Here is a 15,290-nt window from a genome sequence, read left to right as displayed (position 1 = left end):
AGGTATGGTTGTAAAGCAAGTTGATAGGTTTAAATATTTAGGTACTTATTTAGCCAAGGATGGTTCTTTGAACTTTGAATTCGAGGAAAGGTTAAAGAAGGCTAATCAGGCAATGGGAATGCTTAAAAATATTTGGAATAATAACAATTTTTCTGTTCATACAAAAATCAAACTTTATAAGGTAATGGTTAGGAGTATCTTAATTTATGGACACGAGTCTTGGTACAGCACAGTGACTATGGAAAATAAATTCTTGGTGTTTGAAAATAAAGCACTTAGAAGAATATTAGGAGTTAAGTGGTGGGAAAGGATACCAAATAGTAGAATTAGAGAAATAACGGGAGTGCAGCCGATCGACGAATATGTTAGATTCTCACGATGGAAGTGGCTAGGACATGTGTATAGAGACAGGGAATAGTACGAGGTACACAAGGGTGGGTGGCACTTGGTAGGAGAGGTAGAGGAAGGCCAAAAGAGACGTGGGTGAGGACAATGAGACGGGAAGCTGGCGATGAGTGTTGGGGAGATCTTGAGGAGTTAGCACAAGATAGGATGTGGTGGTTTGAGTTCATCGAGGCCCTATGCATCCCCGAGGGTGCCACAGGAAATGATTGATTGATTGAAGAGACAAAAAGGAGATGGCAAATGTAATGAGCTTACTGAAAGAAGTATCAGAGGAAATCTGTAGTAAAGACATACAGGAACACAAAAGGTTAGGGAAATACGAGAAAAGCAAGACAAGACCTCTAAAGGTGACTTTCCAGAGTGTAAACACTGTGGAAGAGATACTAAAAAATGCAAAGAATCTTAAGGAAAAAGAGGAGTTCAAAAATGTATGGATAAAAAGATGCCTAACACAAGAGGAACTGAAATTACTGAAAGAGAAAAGGGAGGAAGCAAAAACAAAAAATGAGGGAAGATCAGAAGAGGACAAGAAGAAATTTTTTTACAAAGTAATAGGATTGCAGGTACGAAAGTGGTACACAAACAGGATGGAAGAAAAAGGAGGAAGGTAGTAGAACCATGTCATGACAAGTATATAAACAAGATGATAAAGTTGATGTACTCAAATGTGGATGGAATGGTATCTAAATTACTAAAGATGAATGATTATGTCAGAGAAAATGAACCACAAATAATATGCCTAACTGAAACAAAATTAATACCAAGGATATCAAATGACATACTAAACTTAGAGGAATACAATATATGGAGAAGAGAGAAATATTTTAAAAAAGGAGGAAGAATTATAATATTAACTAAGAAAAATCTAAAAGTCAAGGAAATAAAACTAGATATACCATCACAAGTAGAACTGATTGCAATAGAGATCGACACATCTGAAGGTAAAGTAATTGTAGCCAATTTGTACATACCACCCAGATCAAACACATGGGAAAGAGACGAATATGAGGACCTGGCAGAGAGTACAATTCAGAGTATAAGATCATTGCTACATAAAATGGAAGAGAAATCGGAAAGAATTATACTAACTGGGGACTTCAATACAAATATAAATTGGAATACTCTAGATATAAATAGCCAAGAAAGCTGTTGGGACCAAAAGCTCCTGGATCTTGTACAAGAGTTTTTCTTAACGCAACATGTGAGGGAAATCACCAGAAAAAGAGGACTTGATGTACCTTCAGTGCTAGATCTAATATTTACAAGGCAAGAAAATGATATTGACAGTTTAATATATCACCCTCCACTCGGGAAAAGCGATTATGCAGTACTAAATTATAACTTCAGGATAGCATATGACATAGTAAACAGCAATGATAGTTACAAAAAGAGCCTAAACTATAAAAAGGGAAATTATCAAGACCTAAAGAAGTCTTTCTTAGAAGTTGATTGGGAAAATGAGCTTAGAGGACAAGATTTAAATGCTGTATATAAAAATTTTTGTGAATTTTATGAAATAGGAGTCCAGAAGTACATCCCACAGCACAAAGAAGCAGATAAGAAAATACAGAAATGGTTCAATACAGAATGTAAAAAATCAAAAGAAAGAAGAGATTTGTTGTGGAATAGATACAGAAGACACAATAGTGAAAGGGCGTACAATAATTACAAACAGGCAAGAAACGACTATACAAGAATAAGGAGGGAAGCCCAATAACAGTTTCAGGAGGATATAATAAATAAAAGTAGTGATCAACCAAAGCTGTTTTACAGCTATATCAGAAGCAAAACTAAAGTAAAAGATATAATACAATCCATTACGGACGAGGGAATCACTTATACACAAGAGAAAGATATTTGTGAAGCACTAAATAAGAATTTCCAATTAGTTTTTACAGAAGAAAAAAATTTTGAGAGGGACTATGTGGAACACGCATGTCCACACATACTACCAGATATACAAATAGCAGAAAAAGTAATACAGGAGGAGTTAAATAGATTAGACAGAGTAAAAGCAAGTGGTCCTGATGAAATTTCATGTTGGGTATTACGAGAATGTGCAAAGGAGTTATGTAAACCATTATTTTTAATTTTCAAGAAATCCTTGAGTCAAGGTAAACTACCTGATATTTGGAAAAAAGCAAATATTGTCCCCTTATTCAAGAAAGGAAATAGACAAAATCCACTCAACTACCGACCAGTATCACTGACCAGTGTTGTAAGCAAGGTATTAGAAAAACTTATAAGGAAAGCTTGGGTAAATCATCTAGAAGAACACAGTATGATAACAGAAAGACAGTTTGGTTTCAGAAAAGGAAAATCATGTGTTACTAATCTGTTGAGCTACTATGACAGAGTAACTAACACAATACAGGAAAGGGAAGGATGGGTGGACAGTATCTATTTAGATTTCAAGAAAGCTTTTGACACAGTACCACACGAAAGACTTTTATGGAAACTGTACCATCAAGGAGGAATTCGAGGCAAACTGTTTTGTTGGATGCAAGACTTTCTCATAAAAAGAGAAATGAGGACAGTACTAAGAGGAAACTACTCATCATGGAAAGAAGTGACTAGTGGAGTACCACAGGGTTCAGTGCTGGCACCAATCATGTTTTTAGTGTATATAAATGATATAAACAGTAACACTGGAAATGAGAGCTATCTGAATATGTTTGCAGATGATGCAAAAATACAAAGGAGAATTACTAACACAGACTCTTGTAAAGAGCTACAAGAAGAATTAAATAAACTTCATGAATGGAGTAGTACATGGCAAATGGAATTCAATGTGGACAAGTGTCATGTAATCAAGTTTGGTAAAAGTGGAAAAAGACCTGATTGGCATTATAAGTTAGGAAATAAAACCCTATACACATCAGAAAGAGAGAAAGACCTAGGTGTGATTATCAATAACAGACTATCTCTGGCTGACCACATCAGCGAGAAGGTACGGAACATGTATACACTGCTTGCAAATATGAGAATAGCATTCACATACATAAATGAAGACATGCTAAGAAGGATAATAACATCATTCATTAGACCAACCCTGGAATATGCATCAGTAGTCTGGAGTCCTCATCTCAAAAAGCACATAGACAAGATTGAAAAAGTTCAAAGGGCCGCTACAAGATGGATACCAAGCTTAAGGGACCTAAGCTACGAAGAAAGACTAAATAAACTGAATCTACCAACACTACAGGAGAGAAGGAAAAGAGGTGACATGATAATGCTATATAAATGCATATCAGGAAAGGAGAAAATAGACATAGATGATTACTTAACACATGGAGAAGCATCAGCAAGAGGACACTGCAAAAAACTGCATAAGAAGAGAGGTGATAAAGTCGTAAGGAAATTCAGTTTCCCAAACAGAGCAATTGATCAATGGAATGCACTACCGAATGAAATAGTGTGTGCCAAAACAATTCGCAAATTTAAGGATATGTACGATAAATATGGTTTAAGACACGGGACAGTACGAGCTTGACTCATTCCTGTAAAGATACAATTAGGTAAGAACAATTAGGTAAGAACACACACACACACACACACACACACACACACACACATATATATATATATATATATATATATATATATATATATATATATATAATATATATATATATAATATATATATATATACATATATATATATATATATATATATATATATATATATATATATATATATATATATATATATATAGATAGATAGATAGATAGAGATACTGTATATATATATATATATATATATATATATATATATATATATATATATAGATAGATAGATAGATATACTATATATATCTATATATATATATATATATAAACAGTATATCGGTACATCAATTTTCCGGGAGCCTCGATTTCAGAGCCTTGCCGGTTGAACTTTTTTTTTTCCTATTTAACTTAGGTCATATCACATATAAGGACTTCCCATATGTCGATAATAGTAAATATATCTCAATCTTCACCCAGTTTTGTTATGTAGCCCCGTGAATAAGAATGACCTTGAGTTCTACCTTTCAAGTTCACTTAAGGTAAAAAGGTCATAGTACCACTTAAAAGCCCATCTGGGACTTCCTATATGTTGATAATTGTAAATATCTATCTGCAACCAGTTTCAAGTAATAGTCCCCTGAATATCCGTGACCTTGCATTTGTCCTTTCAAGGCCACTCAAAGTCAAAGGTTATGGTGCCAATTCAAAGTCCATATGGGAGTTCCTTTAAGCTGATAATGCTAAATATCTCTACCTTCAACCGGTTTCAAGTTATAGCCCTCTGAAAATCCGTGATTTTGACCTTTCAGGGTTATTCAGTTGCCGCCAAAATTTAATCACTTTCTTATCAGACCAGTGCCCACATATTCTGAAAGTTTCATGTAATTTCTTTCAGCCGTTTTCCTTTATCTTGTTAACAAAGAAACAAAGAAACTTGACCAAAAACAATATCTCGCCGGACTCCGTCCGGGCGAGGTAAAAACAGGTCCCTGGTGTTCCCGTTCGGTAGTTGTGTGACTCAGATGGTATTGGTTCGTCTACTGTTTTGGCAAAAGGGGAAAAAATGAAACTCATTGCAGACAGTGATTCAAAGAAGGAAATGGTCACTAGATGAACTATGAATATTGGTAAACATTCTGAGCATGATCGAGTTATGATTTCGACAGAGTCAAATGGAGTGAACTTGTTAGGCAGGTTGATAACAAACCAGGTTCAGCTGTTCCATAAAGACCCTAAATTAGAACGATTACACTTGAACGATAGATTGTGAGAGGTGTATTGATGAAATGCTGTATATGAGCTCTGTTTGTCCCTGTTTCATTATCGTATGAGTTTTTAATTGGCACCATATCATTTTGTCCTTAAGTGACCTTGAAAGATCAAACTCAATGTCACGGATATTCAGGGGGCTTTAACTTGAGACTGGTTGAAGACAGAGATATTTACTGTTATCAAGATACAGGAAGTCTCATTCGGGCTTCCGTTTGACACCATGACCTATGACCTTGAGTGACCTTGAAACGTCAAACAAAAGCACAGATTTTCAGATGGCTGTAACTTGAAAACGGTTGAAAATAAAATAACTGCTTTTGGAAAAGGTTTGTTGTGCCTGGCACCACTTGTTTCAATACTTCTACCTTGTCTTGATTTTTTGTTTTTGCTTTTCGCAAAATATAAGTATCCTATTGCATTAAATCCCCCAGATAACTACTATAGTCTGTCTCAGGAAAGACAAGGGTAGAATATCGTCTATTTTACTCCAAAGTCACTGTCAAAGGCCGAAGGCATCCGATTTAACGACCTGTGGGAATACAGGCCGGCCAGGGACAAGGCCTGAGGGCAAGAGGCACACACACACACACACACACACACACACACACACACACACAAGGCCTGAGGGCAAGAGGCACACACACACACACACACACACACACACACACACACACACACACACACACACACACACACACACACAATGAATGAATGGGTATAAGTGACCCGCTATGCTCACAGGTTCCTGTTTTTGGATGCAACTTTTTTTTTTTTTTGAGTTACAAAGCGCTAAAAATAAACGAAGAATATTGGACCAGTTATTCATTGTATATTTAGATTTAATAGCATATTATTCCTTTTATTTTACTTTTTTTTTTTTTTTTTTTGAGGTTGATTCGCCTGTCATCAAGAATCTGTAAGTTCAATCAGAGCTGGATATCCATATTCTCATTTCATCAACGGACTTACAAGGTACGTACTTATTATACATGTCATCAAAATATAGATACCTTTATAAGCAATATAGCTTGGTGCATTCATGTTATGTGTTGGTGTGGTGTGGTGTTGTGTTGTGTTGTGGTGTCGCACGTTGTGTTGTGTTGTGTTGTGTTATGTTGTGGTGTGGTGTCGCACATTGTGTTGTGTTGTGTTGTGTTGTGTTATGTTGTGGTGTGGTGTCGCACATTGTGTTGTGTTGTGTTGTGTTGTGTTATGTTGTGGTGTGGTGTCGCACATTGTGTTGTGTTGTATTGATGTCGTATGCTGTGTTGTGTTGTGTTCTGTTGTGTCGTGCACGCTGTGTTGTGTTCAGTTGTGGTGTTGCACTTTGTGTTGTGTTGTGCTGTGGTGTCGCACGTTGTGTTGTGTTGTGTTATGTTGTGTTGTGTTGTGTTATGTTGGGTCAACCTTGGGTCCGAGTACATGGACTCGTACTCGTACTCGTATTAAGTACACAATATAATGTACTTGTACTTGTACTTGTACTCGGGTTTAAAATTTCCGTAATACTTGTACTTGTATTTGTACTCGGACTCAAAGTATTCGACAATTTTACGAGTACTTTCGAGTACAACCATGATATATAAAAGTGGTGAGGGTAACAATGGTGTGTCCTTGGAGAGGCCAGGTGGCCTGGGTTGGTGAGTCAATGAGGTCAAGTGGTATTACAGCCACGCCCACTAACTCCTGATAAGCTGCTTTAAATATGTTAGCACCTTGGTACTAATTGCAAGGAGCGAAAAACAGCTGCCTGGACATTATATACCTACATACACACAATAAACTGCTGAAAGCAATTGAGGTTAAATCAGTAAAATGTACTCGTACTTGGATTCGAGTACAGCACAAATGTACTCGTACTTGGACTCGTATTCAGCTATAAAACGGAGTACTTGTACTTGTACTTGGATTCGTGATACCGTAGTGTAATCGTACTTGAACTCGAGTACAGAAAAATGTACTCGAACCCAAGCCTGGTTGTGGTGTGGTGTCGCACGTTGTGTTGTGGTGTATTGTGATGTCGCACGTTGCGTTGTGTTGTGCTGTGGTGTGGTGTCGCACGTTGTGTTGTGTTGTGTTGTTGTGTTATGTTGTGTTGTGTTATGTTGTGTTGTGTTGTGTTATGTTGTGTTGTGTTATGTTGTGTTGTGTTGTGTTGTGTTGTGTTGTGTTATGTTGTGTTGTTGTGTTATGTTGTGTTGTGTTGTGTTATGTTGTGTTATGTTGTGTTGTGTTATGTTGTGTTGTGTTATGTTGTGTTGTGTTATGTTGTGTTATGTTGTGTTGTGTTATGTTGTGTTATGTTGTGTTGTGTTATGTTGTGTTGTGTTATGTTGTGTTGTGTTATGTTGTGTTGTGTTATGTTGTGTTGTTGTGTTATGTTGTGTTGTTGTGTTATGTTGTGTTGTGTTATGTTGTGTTGTGTTATGTTGTGTTGTGTTGTGTCGTGGTGTCGCACGTTGTGTTGTGTTGTATTGTGATGTCGCACGTTGTGTTGTGTTGTGTCGTGGTGTCGCACGTTGTGTTGTATTCAGTTGTGGTGTCGCACGTTGTGTTGTGTTGTGTTGTTGTGTCGCACATTGTGTTGTGTTGTGTTGTATTGTGATGTCGCACGTGGTGGACAGCATGGACCCGGGCCACTCCCATCCTCCATCCCTCCTCATATGGACCGATATCTGGGCACACCACCCCCCCTGAACTCAAAACATCATCCTTCCTGCCTTCCTATCCATCCCCATCCCCTCTCTTCACCTAGCTTTTTGCCCACATACACAACATTTGCACACACACACACACACACACACACACACACACACACACACACACACACACACACACACACACACACACACACACACACACACACACACACACACACCTGAGCTGGGATCGGCAATCCCTTTCCCATTGTGACCTCTATTTCCTTACCCAACATTCCTTCCCTCTCCCTAAGGACTTCCCACTTCACCTGTCCCTTGTTTCTCTCCGTCTTTGTGCCGTGATTAGAAATCTGGACAGAATAGGGTTGAGACTGAATGGCTTGTTCTTTGTTACTTTGTTAAAACGATAAATATAAACAAACACGTTTGTTTAAATAACTGACGACCTACCAAAAAATCTATCATTCTATCAGAATATATATATATATATATATATATATATATATATATATATATATATATATATATATATATATATATATATATATATATAACTTAGAACTATAAAGCTTATATGCAAACTTCAGGAAACTGGCAAATGGGCCCCCCCCCCTTAGAAAATTCCTTGGTGCGCCCCTGCTGGGCACTGATAGATAAATGGAGGCTTCACATTGTTTTATTACTTAAGCGTCGTGTGTGTGTGTGTGTGTGTGTGTGTGTGTGTGTGTGTGTGTGTGTGTGTGTGTGTGTGTGTGTGTGTGTTTTCATAGTGATAGCTGAGTAGCCTAGGGAAGAGGAGGGATCGGATTAACGGGATGGGGGGAGAGGGATTCCACCAGTGACGAAGAAGGTTTAGATGAGGGAGACATGAATATCGAGTGATAGAGAGAGAGAGAGAGAGAGAGAGAGAGAGAGAGAGAGAGAGAGAGAGAGAGAGAGATTGTATTTTCAATGTAAATGTGTGTGTGTGTGTGTGTGTGTGTGTGTGTGTGTGTGTGTGTGTGTGTGTGTGTGTTTGTAGAGGAAAGAAAACGGAAGAGGGAAGAAGGAAGGTCCAGAATCCCGAGGGGACCCCTTAATCCTTCACACGGTCACTCGTGTTCCGATTTTAGCAAAGGCTTTGTAAAATTCTCTCCCTCATGTTTCCTGAGAAAGGGTGTAGTATACCACTGTGACCAGACAGGTGAGTGAAAGTATATGTGAAGATACGTGCAGTCATTGCAGTAGGTCACTGGGTAGCCACATTTTGTTTCTATGATAATGGAGTGCCTCTTGGCGACTGTCTTTGACAGGGAAACAACCCTGTAATGTAATAATGCTTTATGCACTCCATACTCGCCTATAAAGTGTCTCAGCAGATACCAGTGATAGATAATCTTTTGATTTGACTGTGGTGGTAAAGATTAAACTGAAGTGGTCATAAAGCATTTAAGGGGAAACCTAACTGAAAGAACGAAAAATGTGATGAGATGTATCAAATTCACTGAACATAAGAACATAAGAAGAGAGGATAACTGCAGTAGGCCGGTTGGCCCATGCTAGGCAGCTCCTAGAAGAGTAACTGAACTACTAGAATGAGATAAGGACAGCAAAGAAGAAGGCTTTCCCCCGCCCTCCAAACCCTCCAGCCGAAGCCGGCAGGAAAAAGTCAGAAAGAACACCACGCCGTATAGAAAAACTGGCGTGGACATTTTACAGGAAAGTGTGAAAGGAGAATAGAGACTATCATAGTGTAACCTGAAAAGGAAAAATTATGAATTAGTATTGGTTATAAGATTTTCTTTATTCTATATCCACCCCTTATTTGTCATATGCTTATCTAGCCTATGCTTGAAACTCTCAATGGAAGAGGCAGCAACTACTTTACTAGGTAGCTTATTCCATTCGTCTACTACTCTATTACCAAACCAATTTCTACCGATTTCCTTACTGAAACGGAATTTTTCTAGTTTGAAACCATTATTTCTAGTTCTATCCTGTATGCTCACTTTAAGTACCTTGCTAATATCTCCCTTATTTATACCATTCATCCACTTAAACACCTCAATTAAGTCTCCCCTTACTCTACGCCTCTCTAGCGAATGCAGACTTAGTCTCTTCAGTCTGTCTTCATATGACAGGTTCCGGACGTCATGTATCATTTTTGTCATTCTTCTCTGTACATTTTCTAACGAATTAATATCCATTCTATAGTAAGGACACCAGAATTGTACTGCGTAGTCTAAATGTGGCCTTACTAATGCTAGATAAAGTTTTAGTATTACTTTAGATGATCTATTGCTCACGCTTCTCGAAAAAATCCTAGGACCCTATTTGCTTTATTTCTCGCATTAATACACTGTTGCCTAGGTTTAAGGTCGTTACTAATCATAACTCCTAGATCTCTCTCGCATTCCGATTTGCTAATTTCTTTGTTATCTAAGCTGTATATAGTATCTCCAATGGTCTTGCCTACGTTAAGTACTTTACATTTTTCAACGTTAAATTCCATTTGCCAAGTTTTAGACCATTTGGACAATGTATCGAGGTCTTTCTGTAAGTTATGGCAATCGTCAGTCGAGTTAATGATACGCCCTATTTTTGTATCGTCGGCAAATTTGCTGATGCTGCTATTGACTCCTAAGTCTAGATCATTTATATATATGATAAATAATAAGGGACCGAGTACTGAACCCTGTGGTACACCGCTAGTTACTAATCCCCAGTCCGACTTAGTTCCATTTATTAATACTCTCTGCTTTCGTCCTTTCAGCCAGGATTCTATCCATTTTAAGATATCGCCGTCTATACCGTGTGCTCGAACCTTTCTACCTAACCTTTCGTGTGGGACCCTATCAAAAGCTTTACTAAAGTCCAGATAAATAACATCGTAAGCTTTATCGCTATCTACTGCCTCATAGACCTCCGAGTAGAATGACAACAAATTTGTGAGGCAGGATCGTCCTTGCCTGAATCCGTGCTGACTTTCGTTTATAAGATTAAATCTTTCTAAGTGTTCTCTAATCTTATTTGCCAAAATTGACTCCAACATTTTTCCTACTATTGACGTTAGACTTATCGGACGATAATTCGACGCAGCTGATTTATCACCCTTTTTAAAGATGGGCACTACGTTTGCGGTTTTCCACGCCTCTGGAACTTCTCCTGAACTTAAAGAGTCATTAAATAACGTTAAAAGTGGCTGACATAATTCTTCTTTGGTTTCTTTTATAATTTTTGCATATATATGGTCCGGACCTGGCGATTTTTGAGGTTTTAACTTATTAATTTCTTTCAATACTTCCTCCTTACTAATGGTTATTTTACTAAGAATATTTTCCGTATTCTCATCGTAAATATTTGCTGCTTGAGGGACCAGGCTTAGATTTTCCTTGGTGAATACTGATATGAAATAATTATTTAGGATGGAGCACATTTCTTTATCTTCACTGGTAATGTCACCTGATTCTGTTGTGAGTGGTCCTATCCTATCTTTATTTTTCGTTCGGTACATTTGATAAAAACCCTTGGGGTTTTCTTTTGATTCACTGGTAACCTTAATTTCATAACTTCTCTTTGCTTTTCTTATCTCCCTCTTTACTTCTCTATTTAAAATTGTGTACCGGTTACGTAAGTGTTCCTCTCCACGTTTTATTTTTCTATATATTCCTTTCCTTTGGCCTATGAGAGATTTTAATCTGTTGTTTAACCATCTAGGTTCCGAATTATTAGTTCTAAACGGCTTTGAAGGAATATATCTATCTTGGCCTCCGTGTATTATATTTATTAACTCGTTATACTTCTCACTGGTTGAACGTCTGCTTGGTACTGTAGCTGAGTTAATTTCCGTCACCTGGACTACATTCCTATCTACCACCTCCTCCCTCACAGACACCTGACGGACATCCCCAGGTGTTTCCTGCGCCTGATCTATGACCTGGGATTCCACACTGACCTGGCATTCCCTCCAATAGCTAATCTCCCTGTGGAATACCGTTCGAAAATAAGCTCTTAAGCCATCGAAATCTCCTATAGTAGCCGCAGCGAGAAATGAACGCTGTGGTGGGGCAGGCGGGATGACCGGGGATTCCCCCACTGTTGCCATATCCATATGTCACCGACCATAGAGGTAGGATGTCACCGACCATCGGCCACCGCTGCAGCCCCGCTCCATGATCCTTACCCTGTGTCTCTGGCTTTCTCTTTCTCTCTCGGTTTCTATATAAACTGGTGTATTTCCGAAACTAATTATGAAATTATTATGACTTTTGTTCCACACCACCACTGAGGTAAAAATCAAGGAGAGTTTTCTGTATAAAGGTTTCCCCCCCCTTGTCTGAGGGCAGGTCAGTTCTGGCGAGTGTATAATTATAGGTCAGGCGGAGGTATCGGCAAGGCCGCACTCCCCCGCTCATATGCCACATTTTGGAGGGGGGGGAAACCTTTATACAGAAAACTCTCCTTGATTTTTACCTCAGTGGTGGTGTGGAACAAAAGTCATAATAATTTCATAATTAGTTTCGGAAATACACCAGTTTATATAGAAACCGAGAGAGAAAGAGAAAGCCAGAGACACAGGGTAAGGATCATGGAGCGGGGCTGCAGCGGTGGCCGATGGTCGGTGACATCCTACCTCTATGGTCGGTGACATGTGGATATGGCAACAGTGGGGGAATCCCCGGTCATCCCGCCTGCCCCACCACAGCGTTCATTTCTCGCTGCGGCTACTATAGACGAAAATTAGGAACGGTGGAGTATTTTCAGTGGAACAGACATCCCAAATAAATTTCAACTTAATTTCTTCATGATCGCTATTACCAAGTCGTCCACCAACCTCTATATCGCTAATGATATTTTCTTTATTAGCTAAAACCAAATCTAGTATATTATTACCTCTGGTGGGCTCCCTTATATACTGATAAAGGAAATTATCCTGTACTACCTCTAGAAATTCCTCTGACTCTGCATCTCCTGTCTGAATTCTCCAATCTATCCTTGGCAGATTAAGGTCCCCTACAATTATTACTAAGCTGGACTGTGATGCTTTCCTCATTTCCTCCCAGAGGTATTTACTATCAGCTCTACTTAATTTAGGAGATCTGTAAATTGCTCCTAAGACTAATTTCTCCCTATTGTTACTAATTTCAACCCAGACACTTTCTGTGTCCCTATTTACTTTAATGTCTTCTTTATTATAACAGATTAATGAATCCTTTACATAAATAGCTACCCCTCCCCCCTTTCTTCCCTGACGGTTTGACACAAAAATATTATAGCCTTTTATCTGATATTCTGCTAAAAATTCTCGAGTGTCTGTATTCATCCAAGTTTCACTAATAACGGCAATGTCTATTTTCTTTGTACAAATTAAAGCCCTCAGTTCATCCATTTTATTACGTAAACTCCGGCTGTTTGTGTAGTACACTTTCAGATTATTACTAGTAGTTATGCCTCTACTTTGGCATTTGCTGTTATTTATTTTATTACTAACTGGGAAACTCTTTACTTTACTAATATAACAATTTTTTGTACTATCGCTTATCGCCCTTCTATCATCGCTTGTTCTATCATCTATCATCGCCTGCTCAATTTGAGGTGCCTGAGTGGATGTATCTACACTATTGGTTGAACTTTTGTTCTTAATTTTGCAAGTATCGATGCATCTATCCAAACATGGTAATAATGATTTCTGAGTGTAGTTGCTGCATCTTCCTGTACACCTACTTCTCAATCTCGAAAATATTCCTCCAACTCCCTATCTATCATTCCAGCTAAAACAGTAACTCCCTGCCTGCTAAGATGAGTCCCATCCCAACTATACAAGGCACTCCGTCCATAAAACCGGTCCCAGCTGTCTATGAAAGGTATTGCATTATCTTTGCAATACCTTTCAAGGCGGCAATTAAACCCTATTGCCCTGCTCAACCATTCCCTTCCAACCCGCCACCTTGGTAAAACACCAAGCACTACAGGGGTTCCTCCCCTCTCCCTAACCTTTTCTAACATCAACTTGTACCTTTTCCACAGTACCTCACTCTTACGGCTACTAATATCATTGCCTCCTACACTGAGGCACACAGTGGGTTTGTCACCACTTTCCTTTACGATATTTGAAATTTTTTCTACCACATTAGCCACCCTGGCCCCTGGAAGACACACATGTTTAGCGAGTGGAGTATACATGGCCCTGTTCAGATATCTCACCTGGGAGTCTCCAACAACAACAACATTTTTCTTACCTTTCTTGTTCTGTTTATACTTACCTGTACTGGAAGTTCTCTCACCGTCCTTCTCCTCTACTTCCCTCTCTGCCTTCCCTTCACATTCGTCCCGTAGTGCGTCGAATGTATTAGTTGTCTTAATTTCCGTTTGCTTTTTAATGGTGAACTTCGTTGCACCCTTGTTAACTAGTGTCCAACCTTCAGCCTTTTTCTCTTTCTCCTCCAACATCTCCTCCAACAATTCCCTCATCTGTGCCTTCTCCTGCCTGAGAATTTGTACCTCCCGCTTCAGTTCGAGAAGTTCCTCCTTTAATTCAAGGTAGTCCTTTTCAGTACCTGCAGTGGGGACACAGCTCTCTGCCGAGGAAGCCATTACGCACTAGTTCACACAAGGTAGCACACACTATCACGGGTCCCTACGGGTCACCACAACACACACTCTCACGGATCACTAGCACAGCACTATCGCTGATCACTACAACACACTAACACAACCACTATCACAGATCACTAAAGCACACTAGCACAGCACTACCACAGGTCTCAGAAACAACTGGTTAGGAATAGTGAATTGTGAAAATATCATATTCACAGACGACATATATTGATAAGAATGCTGACTCACAAAGTTAGAAGAAATATATCTGCCTCATGATCGAGAGTAGCAGAATCATTGTAAATACTGACGATCAGTTCCTCCAGTCTTTTATATGGATTATTATTTGGCTATTGGGCAAGAAAGTGGGTAAAATTCTGGACCTTGAACCAGTTAAACTTTATCCCTGTTACTATGTTATTTGCTTACTTGGGGATTTCGTCACTGCGGTAGTTTGGCGGACCAATTAACCACAATCAAGGAGGTTTAACTGTACTGAAATAGACCGGTGTATATGCTTGACACCACTACTGACACTTGCATCTTTCTGTGAAGACATAGCTAAAGTTAAATGCAAGTAAAATAGGCTAAGACTCGGACAAAATACAGGGGCACCACCAACACATGCAGTGGAAATAAACCAAGTGGGCACGCGCTACACTCAGCACCATCTGTGACCGCCTGGCAAACTATATCCTATTCACTCAGTTCTGACAGCTGGAGCCAAGAAACGTTTGAATTAAGGCTGCTCATTGGTTAATGCAACAATGAGAAGTGTGGTAAATCTTCAGCTCTTCTTATTTTAATGCATATATATTAATTGTAATTGTAAACTCCTTGCAATATAAGCAACCAGTTTAAATATGG

This window comes from Coenobita brevimanus, chromosome 66, assembly GCF_032717465.1.
Source record: "Coenobita brevimanus isolate Jiangsu-jjx chromosome 66, ASM3271746v2, whole genome shotgun sequence".
Classification (NCBI taxonomy): Eukaryota; Metazoa; Arthropoda; class Malacostraca; order Decapoda; family Coenobitidae; genus Coenobita; species Coenobita brevimanus.
This window is presented reverse-complemented; position numbering follows the sequence as displayed.